General features: G+C 38.6%; 1 long non-coding RNA gene across 2 annotated transcripts in view; it reads right to left on the bottom strand.

Annotated features, from left to right (window-relative positions):
* LOC111747638 (uncharacterized) overlaps positions 1 to 20,005 on the bottom strand; it is a 93,031-nt gene that overhangs the window by 24,023 nt on the left and 49,003 nt on the right. Inside the window, exon 4 of one of the 2 annotated variants that reach the window (XR_010319495.1) lies at positions 11,260 to 11,331. The exons of the other annotated variant lie outside the window; for it this stretch is intronic. This is a non-coding gene — a long non-coding RNA (uncharacterized LOC111747638). The remainder of the gene's footprint in view (positions 1 to 11,259; positions 11,332 to 20,005) is intronic. 2 annotated transcript variants of the gene reach the window in all.

A 20,005-nucleotide genomic window follows, 5' to 3' on the forward strand; every position in this document is an offset into this window, starting at 1 on the left:
TAGATAAGTGGTAACTTTAGTGAATGGTTAAGACAGTACACAATACTAGGGGTGTCACCTCTATTTGATCAGGGCAAAGTCATGGAAGCTTCACAGACACAGCCAAACTCCCTGAGGGACCAAATTACTGGGCTGAGGGCTGGGGACTATGTTCTCAGGGGACATCTAGCTCAATTAGCATAACATAGTTTACAAAGAAAATATTCTACATTCTACTTGATGAGTAGTGTCTGGGGTCTTCAAAGCTTGTGAGCAGCCATCTAAGATATCACACTTGCCCCACCCCATCTGGAGCAAGGGAGAATGAAGAAAACCAAAGACACAAGGGAAAGATAAGTCCAAAGGACTAATGGAACACAACTTCCACAGCCTCCACTAGACTGAGTCCAGCACAACTAGATGGTGCCCATCTACCACCACCAACTGCTCTGACAGGCATCACAATAGAGGGTCCTGGACAGATCTGGAGAAAAACGTAGAACAGAATTCTAACTCCAAAAAAAGACCAGGCTTACTGATCTGACAGAGACTGGAGAAACAATGAGAGTATGGTCCCCAGACACACTTAGTACTGAATTTATTCCTGAGGTTCACCCTTCAGGCAAAGATTAGACAGGCCCAAAAAAGAAAAGGAGACGAAATGGCCCAAAAAAGAAAAGGAGACTAAATGGGTACACCAGTCCAGGGGGAAGGATGAGAAGGCAGAAGGGGGCAGGGAAGCTGGTAATGGGGAAGCCAAGGTGGAGAAGAGGGGAGTGCTGACATGTTGTGAGGGTGGTAACCAATGTCACAAAATAATATGTGTATTTATTGTATAATGAGAAACTAGTTTGCTCTGTAAACCTTCATCTAAAGTACAATAACAAAAATGAGAATGAAAACACAACAAAAACTTTTAGGATACAGCAAAAGCAGTGGTCAGAGGAAAATTTATAGCAATAAACGTATACATCAATAAAAAAGAAAGGGCCAAAATCAATAGTTTAACCCTACAACTCAAACAAATAGAAAAGGAGCAGCAAAAGGAGTCCCCATTCAACAAAAGAAAAGAAAATAATAAAGATCAGAGCAGAAAAGAATGAAACAGAAAACAAAACAAAAAATAGGAAGAATCAACAAGACTAGAAGTTGGTTCTTTGAGAGGATCAATAAAACTGAAAAAACCACTGGCCGAAACTGAAAATGGAAAAAAAATCAGAAGGTGGAAATAACCAAAATAAGAAATAAGATGGGTGATATTACAACAGTGCCAACTAAGGTAAAGGATCGTAAGAGAATATTATGAAAAACTGTTATTCCAACAAATCTGAAAGGCTAGAAGTAATGGACTAATTTCTAGAAACATACCACCTAGCTAAACTAACTCAAAAGAGGTAGAAAATTTGAACAGGCTAATAACAAAAGAAGAAATTGAAGATGTCATTAAAAAAAAAAAAAAAAAAACTACTAACAAAAAAAAAAGGCCCAGCCAAGTCAACTTCACTGGAAAATTCTAGCAAACATTCAGAGAAGAGTTGACACCAATTCTACTCAAACTATTCCAGGACATAGAAAAGGAAGGAACAGTCCCTAATTCATGCTATGAAGCCAGCAATATCCTGATACCAAAGCCAGGCAAAGACATTACTAAAAAAGAAAATTATAGACCAATAGCCCTTATGAATATAGATGCAAAAACTCTAAACAAAATTCTAGCCAACCGACACTACATAATGATTCAAGGGACAATTCATCATGAAGATTTAACTACAATAAACAACTATGCACCCAATGACAGGGCTCCAAAATACATAAAACAAACATTAAGAGCAATGAAAAGAGAAATTGACAGTTCTACAATAATAGTGGGAGACTGCAACGCACCACTCTCAGTAACGGACAGAACATCTAGAAAGAAACTCAAGAGAGATACAGAAGAGGTAAAGAGCACAATCAGCCAACTTGACCTCACAGACATATATCGAACACTCCACCCAACAGCTGCAAAGTACACATTCTTTTCCAATGCACATGGCACATTCTCCAGGATAGGCCACATCTTAAGCCACAAAGCAACCCTCAGCAAAATCTAAAGCAAACTCTCTTCTCTGACCACAATGCCATCAAAGTAAAATCAACGACAGGAAGACTAAGGAAAAAAAATCAATTACATGGAGTGTGAATAACACCATGCTTCAAAACTACTAGGCAATAGAAGAAATCAGAGATGGAATCAAAAAATTCCTAGAATCAAATGAGAATGAAAACACATCATACCAAAACCTTTGGGACACACCAAAGACAGTCCTCAGAGGTCAATTTACAGCAATAGATGCACACATCAAAAAAGAAGAGCCAAATCAAAAATTAGCTACACAAATTGAACAAATAGAAAACAGCAAAAAAAAAAAAAAAAAAAAAAAAGCCCACAGACACTAGAAGAAAGGAAATAATAAAGATCAGAGAAGAAATAAATGAAATAGAAAATAGGAAAAGAATAGAAAGAATTAAGAAAACCAAAAGTTGGTTCTCTGAAAAGATCAACAAAATTGGAAAACCACTGGCGAAATTGACAAAAGAAAAACAGGAGAGGAGGGAAATAACCCAAATAAGAAATGAAATAGGGGACATTACAACAGACCCAACTGAAATAGAAAGGATCATAACAGAGCATTATGAAAAACTATACTCCAACACATTTGAAAATCTAGAGGAAATGGACAAATTTCTAGAAACACACTACCTACCCAAACTAACACAAAAAATGGTGTTGAAAATTTGAATAGACACATAACAAGAGATTGAAAAGGTAAAAAAAAAACTCACAAAAAAAATGCTCTGACCCAGATGGCTTTACTGGAGAATTCTACCAAACATTCAGAGAAGAGCTCACACCAGTACTACTCAAACTATTTCAGAGCACAGAAATTGAAGTGATACTCCCAAATTCATTATAGGAAGCCAGCATAACCCTGATACCAAAACCAGGCAAAGACACCAAAAAAAAAAAAATTTACACACCAAAATATCTCATGAATATAGACACAAAACTTCTCAGCAAAATTCTAGCCCATAGAAATCAGCATCACATCAAAAAAAATGATACACCACAACCAATTAGGATTCATACCAGGTGTGCGAGGATGGTTCAACATTAGAAAATCAATCAATGTAATCTACCATATAATCAAAAAGAATCACATGATCATCTCAATCAATGCAGAAAAGGCATTCAACAAAGTCCAACACACATTCCTGATAAAACTCTCAATAAAATAGGTATAGAAGGAAAATTTTCAACATAATAAAGGGCATATATGCAAAACCAATGGCCTACATCATTCTTAATGGAGAGAGGCTGAAAACATTCCCCTTCAGAACAGGACAAGACAAGGATGCCCTGTATCACCACTCCTATTTAACATTGTATTGGAAGTCCTAGCTAGAGCAACAAGGCAAGAAACAAAAATAAAGGGCATTCAAATTGGTAATGAAGAAATTAAACTCTCTCTATTTGTGGATGATATGACACTATACATAAAAAAAAAAAAATTTTTTTTTTTTTTTTTTTTTATATAGAAAACCCAAAAAACTCCATGAGAAAACTACTGGAACTAATACAAAGATTCAGCAGACCAGCAGGATACAAGATAAACATACAAAAACCAGTTGGATTTCTATACATCGATAAAGAGAACAATGGAAAGGAAATCAGGAAAACAATAGCATTTGTAATAGCCCCTAAAAAAATAAAATATTTGGGGAAAAAATCAAACCAGCGGTGTAAAAGACCTATACAAAGAAAACGATAAAGCACTACTGCAAGAAACAAGAAATCTACATAAACGGAAAAACATACCATGCTCATGGATAGGTAGACTCAACATTGTGAAAATGACAATTCTTCCCAAAGCGATTTACATATACATCGCAATACCAATCCAAATACCAACAACATTCTTTAAAGACATGGAAAAACTTATCATGAACTTTATATGGAAAGGGAAGAAGCCCCAGATAAGTAAATCACTATTAAAAAGAATAAAGTAGGAGGACTCGTACTACCTGACCTCAAAACCTACTATACAGCTACAGTAGTCAAAACAGCCTGGTACTGGTACAATGACAGATACATTGACCAATGGAACAGAGTTGAGAACCCAGATGTAAATCCATCCACCTACGGTCACCTGATGTTCGACAAGGGCCCAAAGTCCATCAAATGGGGAAAAGATAGGCTTTTTAAAAAATGGTTCTCGCAAAACTGGATGTGCACTTGCAAAAAGAAACAGTATCCATACCTCACACCATGTTCAAAAACTAACTCAAAATGGATCAAAGACCTAAATATAAAGCCAAAAACCATGAAGTTCACAGAGGTCCTAATACACGTCATTAACAGGATACAAACCACAACCAACAACACACAAGCTCCAGAGGATAAGCTAGATAACTGGGATCTTCTAAAAATTAAACACTTATGCTCATCAAAAGACTTCACTAAAAGAGAAAAAGAACCTACAGACTGAGAAATGATTTTTGGCTATTACAAATCAGACAAAGGTCTAATCTCGAAAATCAATAAGAAAATGCAACACCTCTACAACAAAAAGACAAATAAACCAACTAAAAAACGGGCAAAGGAAATGAGCAGACACTTCACCAAAGAAGATATTCAAGGGGCCAACAGACGCATGAGGAAATGCTCATGATCTCTAGCCATTAGAGATACACAAATCAAAACCAGAATGAGATACCATCTCACCCCAGCATTACTGGCATAAATTAATGAAACAGGATATAACAAATGTTGGAGAGGATGCAAGGAGATCAGAGCTCCTGTGCACTGCTGGTGGGAATGCAAAATGATACAACCATTTTGGAAAACAATATGGCGCTTCCTTAGAAAGCTAGAAATAGAAATACCATATGATCCAGCAATCCCACTCCTAGGAATATATCCTAGAGAAATAAGTGTCATTGCATGAATAGACATATGCACAACCATGTTCACTGCAGCACTGTTCACAATAGCAAAAAGATGGAAACCACCTACATGAACATCAACAGGTGAATCGATAAACAAACTGTGGTACATACACACAATGGAGTATTACCCAACGATAAAGAACAACGATGAATCTGCAAAGAACCTCATAACATGGGTGGATCTGAAGGGAAATAAGTCAATTACAAAAGGACAAAGATTGTATCAGACCACAAAACAAAAAGGTTTACGTACAAAAGAAACTATCTTTGTTGCTCATGAGGGAGGGGAGCGGTAGGGATGGAAAAACACTTAATAGACAATAGATAAGTGGAAACTTTGGTGAAGGGTAATACAGTACACAATACTGGGGAAGCCACCATAATCTCTATAAGGTAAGGTCATGGTAGCTCTACAGATACATCCAGACTCCCTGAGGGACCTAATTGCTGGGCTGAGAGCTGTGGAGACCATGACCTCGGGGAATATCTAGCTCAACTGGCATAACATAGTTTATAAAGAAAATGTTCTACATTCTACTTTGATGAGTAGCATCTGGGGTCTTAAAAGCCTGTGAGCAGCCATTTAGGATAATCCACTGGTCTCACCCCTTCGGGAGCAAGGAAGAATGAAGAAAACTAAAGATATAAGGGAAAGTTTAGTCAGAAGGGCTAATGGACCACATCTACCGTGGCCTCCACCAGACTGAGTCCAGTACAACAAGATGGTGCCTGGCTACCACCACTGACAGCTCTGACAGGATCACAATACAGGGTCCCAGACAGAGCTGAAGAAAAATGTAGAACAAAATTCTAACTCAAGAAGAAAGACCAGATTTGCTGGCCTGACAGAGACTGGAGAAACCCTGAGACTATGGCCCCCAAACACACTGTCAGCTCAGTAATGAGGTTACTCCTGAGGTTAACCCTTCAGTCAAAGATTAAACAGCCCCATGGAACAAAATAAGACTAAAGGGGTGCACCAACCCTGGGGCAGGGACTGGAAGGCAGGAGGGAACAGGAAAGCTGATAATAGCGAACCCAGAGTTCAAAAGGAAGAGTGTTGACATGTTGTGGGGTTGTTAACCAATGTCACAGAACAATGTGTATACTAACTGTTTGATGAGAAACTAGTTTGTTCTGTAAACCTTCACCTAAAGTACAATAAAAAGAAAAATAAATTCTAGCCAACTGAATTCATCAGCATATCAAAAATATAATACGTCGTGATCAAGTGGGAATTATGCCAGGGATGCAAGAATGGTTCAACATTAGAAAATCAATCAATGTAATTCATCACATAAATAAAACAAATGAAAGAATCATATGATCATCTCAATTGACACAGAAAAGGCTTTTGATAAAATCCAACCCCCTTTCCGGATAAAAGCTCTCAACAAAATAGGAATAGAGGGGAAATTCCTTCACATAATTAAGGGCACATATGAAAAACCAACAGCCAACATTATTCTCAAGGGAGAAAGCTTGAGAACATTCCCTTTGAGAATGGGAAAGTGACAAGGATTCCCTTTATCACAACTCTTATTCAATATTGTACTGGAAGTCCTACCTAGAGCAATAAGGCAAGAAAGGGAAATAAAGGTCATCCAAATTAAAAAGGAAGAAGTAAAACTATGCTTATTCACAGATGACATGATCCCAAACAAAAAAAAAAAAAACAAAAAACCCACTGCTGCAGAGTCAATTCTGACTTATAGCGACCCTATAGGACAGAGTAGAACTGCCCCATAGAGTTTCCAAGGAGCGCCTGGTGGATTTGAACTGCTGACCTCTTGGCTAGCAGCAGTAGCTCTTAACCACTACGCCACCAAGGTTTCTGGCATGATCCTATACATAGAAAATCCCAGAGATTCCACAAGAAAGTCACTGGATCTAATAGGAGGATTCATAAAATTGGCAGGGTACAAAAACAACACACAAAAATCAGTTGGCTTCCTCTACACTAACGAGAAGGACTCTGAAAAGGAAATCAAGAAAATAGTACCATTTACAATAGCTCCCAAAAGGAGAAAATACCTAGGAATAAACCTAACCAGGGATGTAAAAGACTTATACAAGAAAAACTATAAAACATAACTGCAAGAAACTAAAAGAGATCTACATAAATGGAAAAACATTCCTCAGTCATGGACTGGAAGACTTAACATTGTGAAAATGTCAATACCACCAAAATAATGCAACTCTGATCCAAATCCCAAAAACATTCTTTAATGAAATGAAAAAACTAATCTCCAACTTTATACGGAAAGGAAGGAGGTCCTGAATAGCTAAAACACTATTAAGAAGAAGAATAAAGTAGGACTACTCACACTTCCAGCTCTTAAAACTTACTACACAGCCAGCGTACTCAGAACAGCCTGGTATTGGTTCAATGACAGACACATAGACCAGTGGAATACAACTGAGAACTCAGAAATAAATCCTTCTACCTGTGGGCTTTACTGGTTTTTTTTTTTTTACCTGTGGGCAGCTGATCTTCGGCAAAGGGTCAAGGTCCATTCAATGGGGAAGAAACAATCTCTTTAGCAAATCGTGCTGGCAAAGCTGGATATACATATGCAGAAAAATGAATCAGGACCCATACCTCACACCATGCACAAAAAGTAACTCAAAATGAATAAAAGATCTAAATGTTAAAGCTAAAACTGCAAAGTTCCTGGAGGATAACACAGGGTCAAAACTAGGTGTAATGGTTAAGACTGAATGTTGACTTGGCTGGGCTATGGTTCTTAGTGTTTATATGTGATTGCCCCCATTATGGGATCTGCTGTGAGTAGTCAATCAGTCAAAAGGGGGCTTCCTTGGACTTGTGGCCTGCATCGGAACATAAGTGTTCATTGTGGCTATTGTCTGCTCTGGATCCTGCAGCTGCCTCCTGTTCATCTGACCTCCATTTCTTGGGACTTGAGCTAGCATCTTACCTGCTGATCTTGGGCTTCATCAATCTTCACATCCCATGAACAAGAGCCCTGCTCTCGAACATGTCGATCTTGGGTTTGCCGGCCCCTGTAGCTACGTGAATCAGGAGAAGCCTCTATGCTGATCCACGGATGTGGGACGTTCCAGCCTCTACAATGCTGTGAGCCATTTCCTTGATATAAATCCCTCTCTCTCTCTATATATATTTATTATGCTTTACTGGTTTTGCTTCTCTAGAGAACCCAGCCTAAGACACTAGGGGGCCTAATTTTTGGCATAAATAGCCCATCAAACAAAACTACAAATGCACAAATGACAGAAGATAAATTAGATAACTGGGACCATAAAAACATTAAATATTTATGTTCATCAAAAGATTTTACTAAGACAGTGAAGAGAAAGCTTATTGACCGAGAAAGAAATCTTTGGCAACAACATATCTGATAAGGGTCTAATCTCTAAAATATATAGAAAGCTTCAACAACTCAACAACAAAAAGACAAATAATCCATTCAAAAAATGGGCAAAGGACATGAACAGATACTTCCAAAGAGCATATTTAGGCAGCCAACAAATACATAAAAAGATGTTCATGATCATTAGCCATTAAAGCGATGTCAATCAAAACTACAATGAGATACCATCTCACCCCTGCAAAAACGGCAGTGATCAAAAAAACAGAAAACGACAAATGCTGATGAGGTTGTGGGGGATTGGAACTCTTATACACTGCTGGTGGTATTTTAAAATGGTAAAAGCACTATGGAAAACAGCATGGTGCTTCCTCAAAAAGCTAGAAATAGAAATACCTTATAATTAACAATCCCACTCCTAAGTATATATCCTAGAGATATAAAAGCAGTGACATGCATAGATATATGCACATCCATGTTCGTCGCGGCGTTATTCACAATAGCAAAAAGATGGAAATAACCTAAGCGCCCATCAACAGAGAAACGGATAAACATATTGTGGTACATACATACAATGGAATACTGCACAACTATGAAGAATCAAGAGGCGTCTGCAAACCTTTTATAATTTGGATGAATCTGGAGGACATTATGCTGAGTGAAATAAGTCGGTCACAAAAAGACAAATATTTTATGCTCCCACTATTATAAAAAGTCAAGAATAGATATAAACACAGAAAGCAAAGTTGATGCTGCTCACCAGGACTGGAGGGAGAGGGAAGGGGAATCACTTTCTACATAGTAGACACTTGTTACTTTTGGTGATGGGAAAGACAGTCCCAAATATGGGTGAAGTCTTGACCAAGGTAAATAAAGACACTAAGAAGTACATTTAGAGAAAAAGGGCCAATTTTGGTAAAAACTGTAACATATACAATTTTGCAACAAACAGTAAAAATAACCAAACGATATGTGTGTGGTTACGTAGGTAGATACAGGTGCACATACGTATACAGGAGGGCAGATGCGAGTAAATGCATGCACTTGTATAGGTGTATCTGTGGGCATCTGCATATACACCTTTGTGTGTTGTTATGTATATCCACACATATAACAAACCATATGGGAGACACCATTACAGAGGCTTCCTAGACATAACCAAACAACTCACAGAATTGGTTTACTGGATTAGAAGGCTTGGAATCATAGTTTCGAGGGATGACTCAGTCAATTGGCATTCACAAAGATAATGTTCTACATCCTAGTTTGGTGAGTAGTATCTGCGGTCTTAAAAGCTTGCCAACAGCGATCTAAGATACGATTGTTGGTCTCTACTCGTATGGAGTAGAAGAGAATGAAGGAAATCAAAGGTTCCAAGAAGAAATTAGTCCACAGGTAATTATAAAGGCCAGTTATATTGTATTTTTGGCTAATAAACTTCTAATGTCTCCCATGACATAGAAGATACATTAAAAATAACTATAAATTTATGTTTTTGGACATATAATTTATAAAAATATAACTTGTGGCAACAAAATCAAGGGGCAGTGAAGCTGTATAGGAAGAGAATTTTCCTATGTTATTGAAGTTAAATTGGTATCAATTAAAACTAGATTGTTATACATTTAGGATATTAGTGTAATCACAATGAAAATATCTTAAAAATTTACACAAAAGGAAATAAGAAGGGAATCAAAATTGTTTACTGTAAAAAATAACAACAGAATATATGGCCGTGTAGAAAGAAATGAGGACAAAACAGGTATAAGACACATAGAAAACAAACAGCAAAATGGCAGGTTCCTTATCGGTAATTACTGCACATGCCAAAAAAACAAACCAAACCCACTGCTGTCCACTCAATTCCGACTCATGGCGACCCTACAGGACAGAGCAGAACTCACTGTAGGGTTTTCAAGGCTGCTTTACAGAAGCAGGCTGCTGTAACTTTTCTTCCCCAGAGTGGCTGGTAACTTTGAATCACTCAACATTTCGGTCAGCAGCCAAGTGCTTTAGCCACTGCATCATCAGGACTCCTTCCTCAAACATAACCCATTGCCACTGAGTCGATTCCGATTCACAGCAATCCTATAGGACAGAGCAGAACACTCCCATAGGGCTTCCAAGGAGCAGCTGGTGAATTCGAACTGTCAACCTTCTGGTTAGCAACCAAGCTCTTAACCACTGTGCCAACAGGGTTCCTCTGCAAACATACCCATTGCTAAAAACCCATTGCCATGGAGTTGATTCAATTCTGACTCATAGCGACCCTATAGGACAGAGTACAACTGCCCCATAAGGTTTCCAAGGAGCGGATGGTGGATTTGAACTGGCAACCTTTTGGTTAGCAGCCATAGGTCTTAACTACTGCACCAAAAGGGCTCCTCCCCAAACACAGAGCTATATTAATCCACATCTCTAGGCAAGGGAATAATATGAAGCTATAAAAAGAAATGAAGTTCTGATACATGTTGTGACATAAACGAACCTTGAAAACATCGTGCTAAGTGAAATGAAGTCTGACACAAAAATGTTGTATGATCTCACTTCTATGAAGTATTTAGAACGAGCAAACACATAGAAACAAAAGTATACTGGTGGTCACTAGGGGCTGGGGTGGGAGGAATGGGGGGTTATTGCTTAATGAATACTGAGTTTCTGTTCCAGGTGGTGAAAAAGTTCTAAAAGTGGATGGTGATGGGGATGGCACAGCATGGTTAATGTAATTAATGTCACTGAACTGGACTCTTAAAAAGTGGTTAGAGTGCCAAGTTTTGTGTCATATATATTTTACCACAATAAAATTTTTGAAAATAGAGCTGTTTTAAGGGAATGGTGGATGTTTTTAATGAATCCTCACAACAATCCAATGAAGGAGATGTGCAAATGGAACTCATCTGACAGATGGAGAAGCTGAAGTGGGCAGTGTTCAGGAACTTACATGGTCCACACGGCCAGGAGTGGAGGAGCTGGGATTCAAATTCAGGAGAGGGATTCACTTTACAAGCTGGAACTAGAAAGGAAAATTTTTAGTTCATTTATTCCAAATGTATACCACGTTTTTAGCCTCAGCATCATGTAGATAAAGAGAATATGTGAATACTAAACAGCCAGGTCCAGACATTATTCAAAGAGGTGTCTTAGTAGGAAATTACAAGGAAAGGCAATCTGTGGAATTATATGGATAGAAATAAAGATTAAGTTTTGTCTCGCATGCAATCCTACAATACATTTTGTTTTTGTTTGTTCATATGTCACCTTTCTCAAAATTCTGAAAAACATTTAATCCTGTCTCCATAGGAATAAATGAAATGAACATATGGCTTTGAGCTGTAACAAGAAAGACGGTTATATTGAATAGCCACCATAACCAAGACTGAGTCATTTCAAATGAGCCTCATTTAAAACTACTGTGGAAGCTTTAGCCATATTGAATTGTGTGACCTGTTTTTAATGCACCTCTCTATATACAATAGTTTTTATTTAATATGGGAGAAGAAGCAAGAATAAAAATGTCATAGGTCAGGGGCATTAAGGCACATTGATTTCCCAGTAGTCCCTTCCTTTAATGATTGAATTCCCTACATCTTCCCTAATGACACAAAATTGTGAGCCATTTAAATTCAAACAACTGTACAGGACATAACCAACTTAGCATGCAGAGGGTTGCAAAAGGAACTTATATGGATCAGGGAAGATATTAACCACCACAAACAAACAACAAAAGATAACAGGATATTGCTTACCACATATGCTTCTAACTATGGGGAATAAATATTTCTTTGATGTTTTTTCAAATGAGACATTAAACAGAAAGGCCACAGAGGGGAAAATTACATACTTGGGAGAAGAAAACGTAGATATACTAACAACATGATATCAATAATGATAATACCAAATAGTATAATTGGTGCATGATTCTCTAAAACCCTAAACTATAGGGCAAAGAGGTCAAGTCTTTTACAAGAGGCCTTAAAACAATGTTGTCCGCTAGAACTTTCCGTAATGATGGAAATGTTCTCTATCTGCTCTGTCCCACATAATAGCCACTAGTCACATGCAGCTAACTGAGCACTTGAAATGTGGCTAGTGTGACGGAGGAACTAAATTTTTTATTTTATTTCATTTTAATTAATTTGGATTTAAATAACTACATGTACCTAACGGCCAATGTAATTGACAACATAGCCTTACAATGTTTCCGAAGAAATAGATAAACATTCAAAACTGACGTAATATTCAAACAAACTCCTACTACACGAACCACAGCCGACATGACCCTGAGACAAGAACTAGATGGTGCCCAGCTACCACTACTGACTGCTGTGACTGGGATCACAAGAGAGGGTCCCGGGCAGAGCGGGAGAAAAACGTAGAACAAAAACCAAACCCAGAAAAAAGACCAGCTTACTGGTTTTATAGAGACTGGAGGAACCGCAAGACTGCGGCCCTAAGACACCCTGCTAAGATGGAACTGAAGCCATTCCCAGAGACCACCTTTCAGCAATACACAGGCCTACAAAATAAATAATAACACATGAGAGGAACAAGCTCTTTTGAACAGTTAATTATAGGAGACCAAAAGGGTAACGTGCCCAAAATGAAAGATAAGGTGGAAGGGGTAGGAAAATCTGACGAAAGGTAACAGGGACCCCAGGGCAGAAATGGGGAGAGTGCTGACACACTGCGGGGACTGAGATCAATGTCTTCGAACATTCTGTGTACAAATCCTTGAAAGATAAACTATTTTGCTTTGTAATCATCACCTAAAGCTCAATAAAATATTTTAAAAAAGAAACTCCTGCTGACTGTTATTTCCCAAACTGACTCCTGAACATTAGCCAGAAGTATGTCTGTATGGTTGAAAGCGTCGTATTTGTTGAAGATACCTGCTGTTCCTGGGGGAAAAACTTACAGCAATGTCTACTGAAATTTTGCCCCACAATAATGAAATGGAATGTGACATTCAGAAGTTCTCTCACTCCTTTCCTCGGCTTATGGGATTCCCAGGGCATGGCCTCACACTCAGTTGATGTAGACCTTCATCTGATTCTTGGATTCTAAACTAAGAAAATAACAAGGTCTCCTGATTGGTTACTTGAGAAGAAAATAAAATTGGCCTGAGAGACTGGCAAGGTATTATTGCTCTTACTAACAGATTTCTTCGGTGTGGTCAGCGACTTCACATGCTACAATGCTATCATCTAACTTTCTACCTCACCACATAAATTCAGACCATGGTGGAAACCACCCTTGGAATCTACGCAGTGAAATTCACTTCAACCAACCATAGCATTAATGTTTTGTTACGAACAAACTCATAAATTCAGCCACAGGTGGAATGCAGATTTCATTTAATTGACTGGGTATAACTGTCAGGAGCCGCACTATCCTGAGACAGTATTTGAAAGTGCATTTAGGCTCCGTGGAAAATCACGCTGTAATTGTTTAATAAGGAACCCTGGTGGTGCAGTGGTTAAGCACTCAGCTGCTAACCGAAGGGTCTCTCGTTCGAACCCACCAGCTGCTCTGTGGCAGAAAAACAGAGCAGTCTTCTTCTATAAAGATTACAGCCTAGGAAACACTATGGGACAGTTCTGCTCTGTCCTAGAGGTTCATTATGAGTCAGAACCGATTCGACAGCAATGGGTTTTAAGGGTTTAATAATGTCTGCCGTAGGCTCACAAATGGGGATCCATGGCTTCAGTGCTGTTATGGACTGAATTGTGTTCCCCAAAATATGTGCTAAATTCCTGGCTCTACACCTATGGATTGTGACCCTGTTTGGAAATCAGGCTTTTCTTTTGTTACATTATTGAGTCATACTAGAAAAAAATGTAAAAAAAAAAATTTTTTTTTTTTAGAGCATTGAGTAGGTGGGTCCTAAACCTAATCACTTCTGAGTTATAAAAAGACCAGAACAGACACAGAGACATACACACACAGGGAAAGACAGAGGTCATGTGAGGATTATCCACAAGCCAAGAAACACCAAGGAACCACGGAATGCCCGGGGCTGCAAATAAGGAAGGAATCAATATGGCCAAGACCCTGATTTGGACTTTTAGCCTCTAGAACGGTGAGAAAAGAAATTTCTGTTCTTTAAAGCCACATACTGTGATATCTGTGCTATAGCAGCACTAGGAAACTCAGACAGGTATGTATCTGTCATCCCTGTGCTAGACAACATAGGGTGACAAAGCCCAGAGGGAGAATGGGAAGTAGAGTAGGAGCACAGAGATCACAGACATTAATTGCCACCAGGAACTATTGTTGGTGGCATCATGGAAGAGCTGGTATTTGAGCTGGACCTTGAAAGATGATTGGATTGGAGGGCAAATAAGAACGGCAAAGGCATTGCTGCAATAACAGACACATGAATACATAGCATGTCAGAGGAAGGGCAAAGTTTTTTTCTAACAAAGGTGGAAGGAGGTGCACTGAAAGGTAATATTATGAAGGCAGCTTGAAGCCAATTTCAGAAAGGCATGGAATGCAATGTTATGGAGTTTGTTTTCTAACGACAGGTAGCCAGCGAAATTTTCGAACAAAGTTGTAGCATGGTCAGATCTGCATTGTAGGAGGATAAGTTTGTCTTCTATGATTGGGCAGGTGAAGCAAGATGTGGAACACAGCAAGTTCTTTTATTATTTGTAATGTAAGTTTCTCAAAAGTCTAAAACTGAGTTGAGAAGGCTTATTGTGGCAGATACTATTGGTTGCTAATCCCAACAACCACTTGTTTTTCTTCTCAGTTTATAAAACCTTGAATTTGTCCAGGCAACAAAATGCACAGAGAAGGCGGGCCTTCCAGCTTGCCTCAGGGGTTGAATCATGATTTCCCTAAACCAAATTGAAAATCCATTGCCTTTTTTGCTAGAGACTGGTTCAGGTGTGCCCCAGTTCTGAACAGAGAAACTGAAAGTGAAGTCTACTAGGAGGACTTTGGGTATGGTAAGTATTTTGATCCCTGATTAAACTATAGATGGCAAAGGGGCCTATTCCTTCTTACTGCCCTGAACACAGCTACGTGAGGATGTAATGTCTGCGGCAGCAGCAGACATCTTGCAACCAAGAGACAAAAAACTAATGTTCAAAAAAATGATACATAAGAGGATAGCAAAGGCAAAAGACAGTAAAAGTATATTTAAAAAGAACCAAAGTTGTTGCCATGGAGACAATTCCAACCCATAGTGACCCTATAGGACAGAGTAGAACTGCCCCATAGGGTTTCCAAGGAGCACCTGTTGGATTGGAACTGCCAAACTTTTGGTCAGCAGCCAAAGCACTTAACCACTATGCCACCAGAGTTTCCACAAAAGTATACAGGTCCTTGATATCATTGATGGCCTGCTGTTATATGGCAGGATTAAATGTATCGTTTGAGATACTGTGCTATTCAAAAGTATTTTAAGTTATAAGTTGTATTTGTATCTCTATATCTAGATATAGATCTATAGAGATATATATCTACATATAGATCTATATAGAGATATAGATCTCTATATAGATCTATCTATCTCTATCTCTATGATATAGATATAGATGATAGAGATATAGATATAGAGATATAGGTATAGAGATAGATATAGGTATATGAATTTCTATCTCTATATCTAGATAGATGGATTTATTCCAGAGTGCCCTAAGCCATTTTGCAGTAACTGGTATTGGACTTATCCTCCCACAGTAAATAGGTATTAAACTGGATAAAACATACGAGGCAACAGTTTTCAGTCATTTTCAACAGGTAATGCAAGACTGTAATCCTTGGGGGAAAGGAAACACATGAGCTTTGTCCCATATTCACCTTGACTCTCCACCTAGCAGCATTTTCCTGACCATGCTGCAGGAAGATGAAATAAAAGCTGAGAGCAATGTGCTGTTATGCTAAGGAGACAGAGGTGAGATTTTAGGGCTGAAGATGTAACTAAAATTTGCAGGGCAGGGTATCAGAGAGGAGAAAATTGGGGATGGAGGAGGAGGGAAAAAAGTTGGGGTGGGTGTCCTTGGGTTGTTGGTTGAGGACTAGGCTGCACAAGAAAGAAGTAATACCAATCTAACACAAACACTTTCAGAAAACAGAGGAGGAAAGCACACTTCCCAACACTGGCCAACTTTAGTATGGCCAGCAGAACCCTGATACCAAAACCTCACAAGGTCATTCAAAGAAAAGAAAATACCACACCAATATCCTAAAAAAAAGAAAATTTTTATTTTCTTTTTTTTAGATAGACACAAAAATCTTTAACAAAATACTATCAAGTCAGAGCTCACAACATATAAAACGGACAATATAACAAAGTGAAATTTGTTTCTGAAATGCAAGGTAGATTTAATATTTGAAAATTAGTCCATGTAAGTCACTGTATTCAGAATAATGCAGAAAAATCAGGATTATAAACACATTTGAGGCATTTGACAAAATTCGATGCACATGCAAGATAAAAACTTTGAAACCAGGATCAGAAAAGAGCTTCCCAAATCCGATAAAAAGCAGTATCAAAAAACCTGCAACTAATGTTTTTCTTCATGGGGAAATGTTGAACACTTTCACCCCACAACCCAGAGTAAGACAAGTCTGTTCTCACCACTTCCAAACATTGCCCTTGGGGTCTCAGCCATGCATTAAAGCAAGAAAAAAAAAAAAAAGCATAATGTTTGGAAAGAAGTAAAGCTGTCTTTATTTACGGTCAACAAGATTACGTACATGAAAATTGTAAAGAATCTGTGAAACAACTAATAGAACCAAAAAGTGTATTCAGCAAAGTCACAGGATACCAGGTCAATACACAAAATCAACTGTATTTCTATATTCTGACAACAAACATTTGGAAAATAGAGTCTTAAAAATACCATTTACAGTAGTTATGTATCTATACATACATATATATGTGCAGATGTAAAATAGGCACAAATTTAACAAAAGTCATGCGAGTCTTATACATAAAAAACTGCAAGATGTGGCTGAGAGATACCGATGGTTACTGTTATGTGTCAACTTGGCTAGGCCATGATTCTCCGTGATTTGGTAGAAACTATGCAATCGCCTTCCATTTTGTGATCTGATGTGAGCAGCCAATGAGTTGAAGGAGGGAGTTTCCTTGGGGGTGTGGCCTGCCTCCAGTACATCAATGGATGTTGGGGCAAAGCCCTCTCTCTCTCATTGCCTGACCTCTGGTTCTTGGGATGGAAGCCTGCAGAAGTATTCAGCCTGCTGCCTGGTCTGCAGATTTTGGATTTATCAGCCCCCACAGCCCCACGAGCCAGCAGTGGTCTCCCAGCAGAGGCCACCAGCCTGCAGCCTGGTCTGCAGATTTAGGATTTATCAGCCCCCACAGCCCCGTGAGCCAGCAGTGGTCTCCCAGCAGAGGCCACCAGCCTGCAGCCTGATCTGCAGATTTGGGCTTTGTCAGCCCCTGCAGCCACAGGAGCCAGCAGAGGTCTTCAGCCTGTCGCCAGGCTCACAGATTTGGGACTTGCCAGCCTCCACAACTGCACGAGCCATTTCCGTGAAGTAAATCTCTGTCTCCATTTTTATACGTGCTTCACTGGATTTGCTCCTCTGAAGAACCTTGACTAACACAGAGATACTAAAGAAGACCTGAGTGAATTAAAAAAAGAAGAACAATGTTTGTGACTCACCCTACCTGATTTCAAGGCTTACCCTAAAGGTACAGTGATCAAGACAGTGTGGTATTGGTGAAGGAGAGGCAGATTAATGGAACAGGTTAGAGTGCAGACATAGAACCACACACTTATGGTCAACAGATTTTGGACAAAGATGCTAAAATAACTCAATAGGGGAAGGGAAAGTCTTTTTAAATAAATGTCGCTGTTACAACTGGATAAATATATGGAAAAATTAATAAGAGCTGAACCATAAATCTAATGTAAAAGCTGAAACTATAAAGCTTACAGGAGACAACATAGACCATCTTGTGATCCTGAAGTAGGCAAAAAATTCTTAGGTACCACGTAAAAAGCAAAAACCATACAAGAAAATATAAATAAATTAGATTTCATCCAAACTAAAATCTGTTCATAAAAAGACACCTTTAAAAATGACCAGGTAAGCCCCAGATTAGGAGAAAATACTTGCAATACATATATATGACATAGGATTTGTACTCAAAATATATTAAAAACTGCTACAAAAAAACTCCTAAAAAAGACACAATCTAATTTTTTAAATAGGCAAAAGACTGGTACAGGTACTCCAAACTGCTGTTGTTATGTGCTGTCAGATCACCAAGTTTGTTCTTCCAGGGAGCTGCTGGTGGGTTTAAACTGGCAACCTTTCAGTTAGCAGCCAAGCCCTTCACCATTGCAACACCAGGGCTCCTTACTCATCAAAGAAGTTAAATGAATAGTCCATGAGCATATCACTGACCAGCAGGAAAATATAAAACCATAATAAGATAGAATTTCACACCACTAGGATAGTTAAAATTTTTAAGTGCAATAACATCTAATGTTGGCAAGGATGTGGAGCAATTGGAAGTCTCATAGAAGGTTAAACGTGTACCTACCCAATGGCTTAGCAATTCTGTTCCCACAGAGAGTAACTTAATTACCTTAGCGTTTGTGAAAAACGAAAACGTACACCCACAAGACTTGTGCAAAAATATTTATAGCAGCATTATTCATAAATGCCCAAAACTAGTAACTATACAAACACCCATGAACATGAGAATTGTGGCATTATTTATAGAATGGAATTCTACTCACAATAAAAAAGAATGAACTACAAATATGTGCAGTAACATGTATAAAACAAAAACTTTGTTAAGCAAAAGCAGCTAGATAAAAAAAGAGTATATACTGTACAAGTTCATTTATATGAAGTTTATGAATGGGCAAAGTTAATCTACCACACGAAAAAACTAGAACAGTGTTCCCCTATGGGGATTCACTGGAAGGGAGACAAGCAAATTTTCCGGAGTGATGGAAATGTTCTACATATTAACATGAGTGGGTTATGGATTGAATTGTGTCCCTCAAAACATCTGTTGGAATCCTAACCCCTATACGTGTGTGGTGCAGTGGTTAAGCATTTGGCTGCTAACCAAAAGTTCAGTGCTTCAAACCTACCAGCGGCTCCCTGGGAGAGAGATGTGGCCTTGGAAATGCTATAGGGCAGTTCTGCACTGTCCTAGAGGGTCGTTAGGAGTCAGAACCAACTCAACAGCAATGGTTATACATGTGTATGTAATTTCATCTGGGAACAGGGTTTCTTTGTTATGTTAAGGAGGCTGTATCAGTGTAGGGTGTGTCTTGGGCCAATTACTTTTGAGATATAAAAGGAGATTAGGCACAGAAGCAAGCAAGCAGAAACAGGAGAAAGAAAGATGCCTGTGGAGATCTCCAAGGAACGCCAAGAAGAATGCTAGAGAAGCTGACATGAGGATTTTCCCTTACAGCAGACAGAAAGAGCCTTCCCCTAGAGCTGGCAGCCTGAATTGGGACTTCTAACCTCCTAAACTGTGAGAAAATTAATTTCTGTTCACTAAAGCCACCCACTTGTGGTATTTATGTTAAAGCAGCATTAGATAACTAAGATAGAGTGCTAATTATACAGTTGTACACATTTGTCAAAATTCATTGAATTGTACGTTTAGGATCCATGTACTTTACTACACTGAAATTTTACTTCAGTAAAAAAGTACATAAAATGACAATTAGTAA

This window comes from Loxodonta africana, chromosome 26 (assembly GCF_030014295.1).
Source record: "Loxodonta africana isolate mLoxAfr1 chromosome 26, mLoxAfr1.hap2, whole genome shotgun sequence".
Taxonomy (NCBI): Eukaryota; Metazoa; Chordata; class Mammalia; order Proboscidea; family Elephantidae; genus Loxodonta; species Loxodonta africana.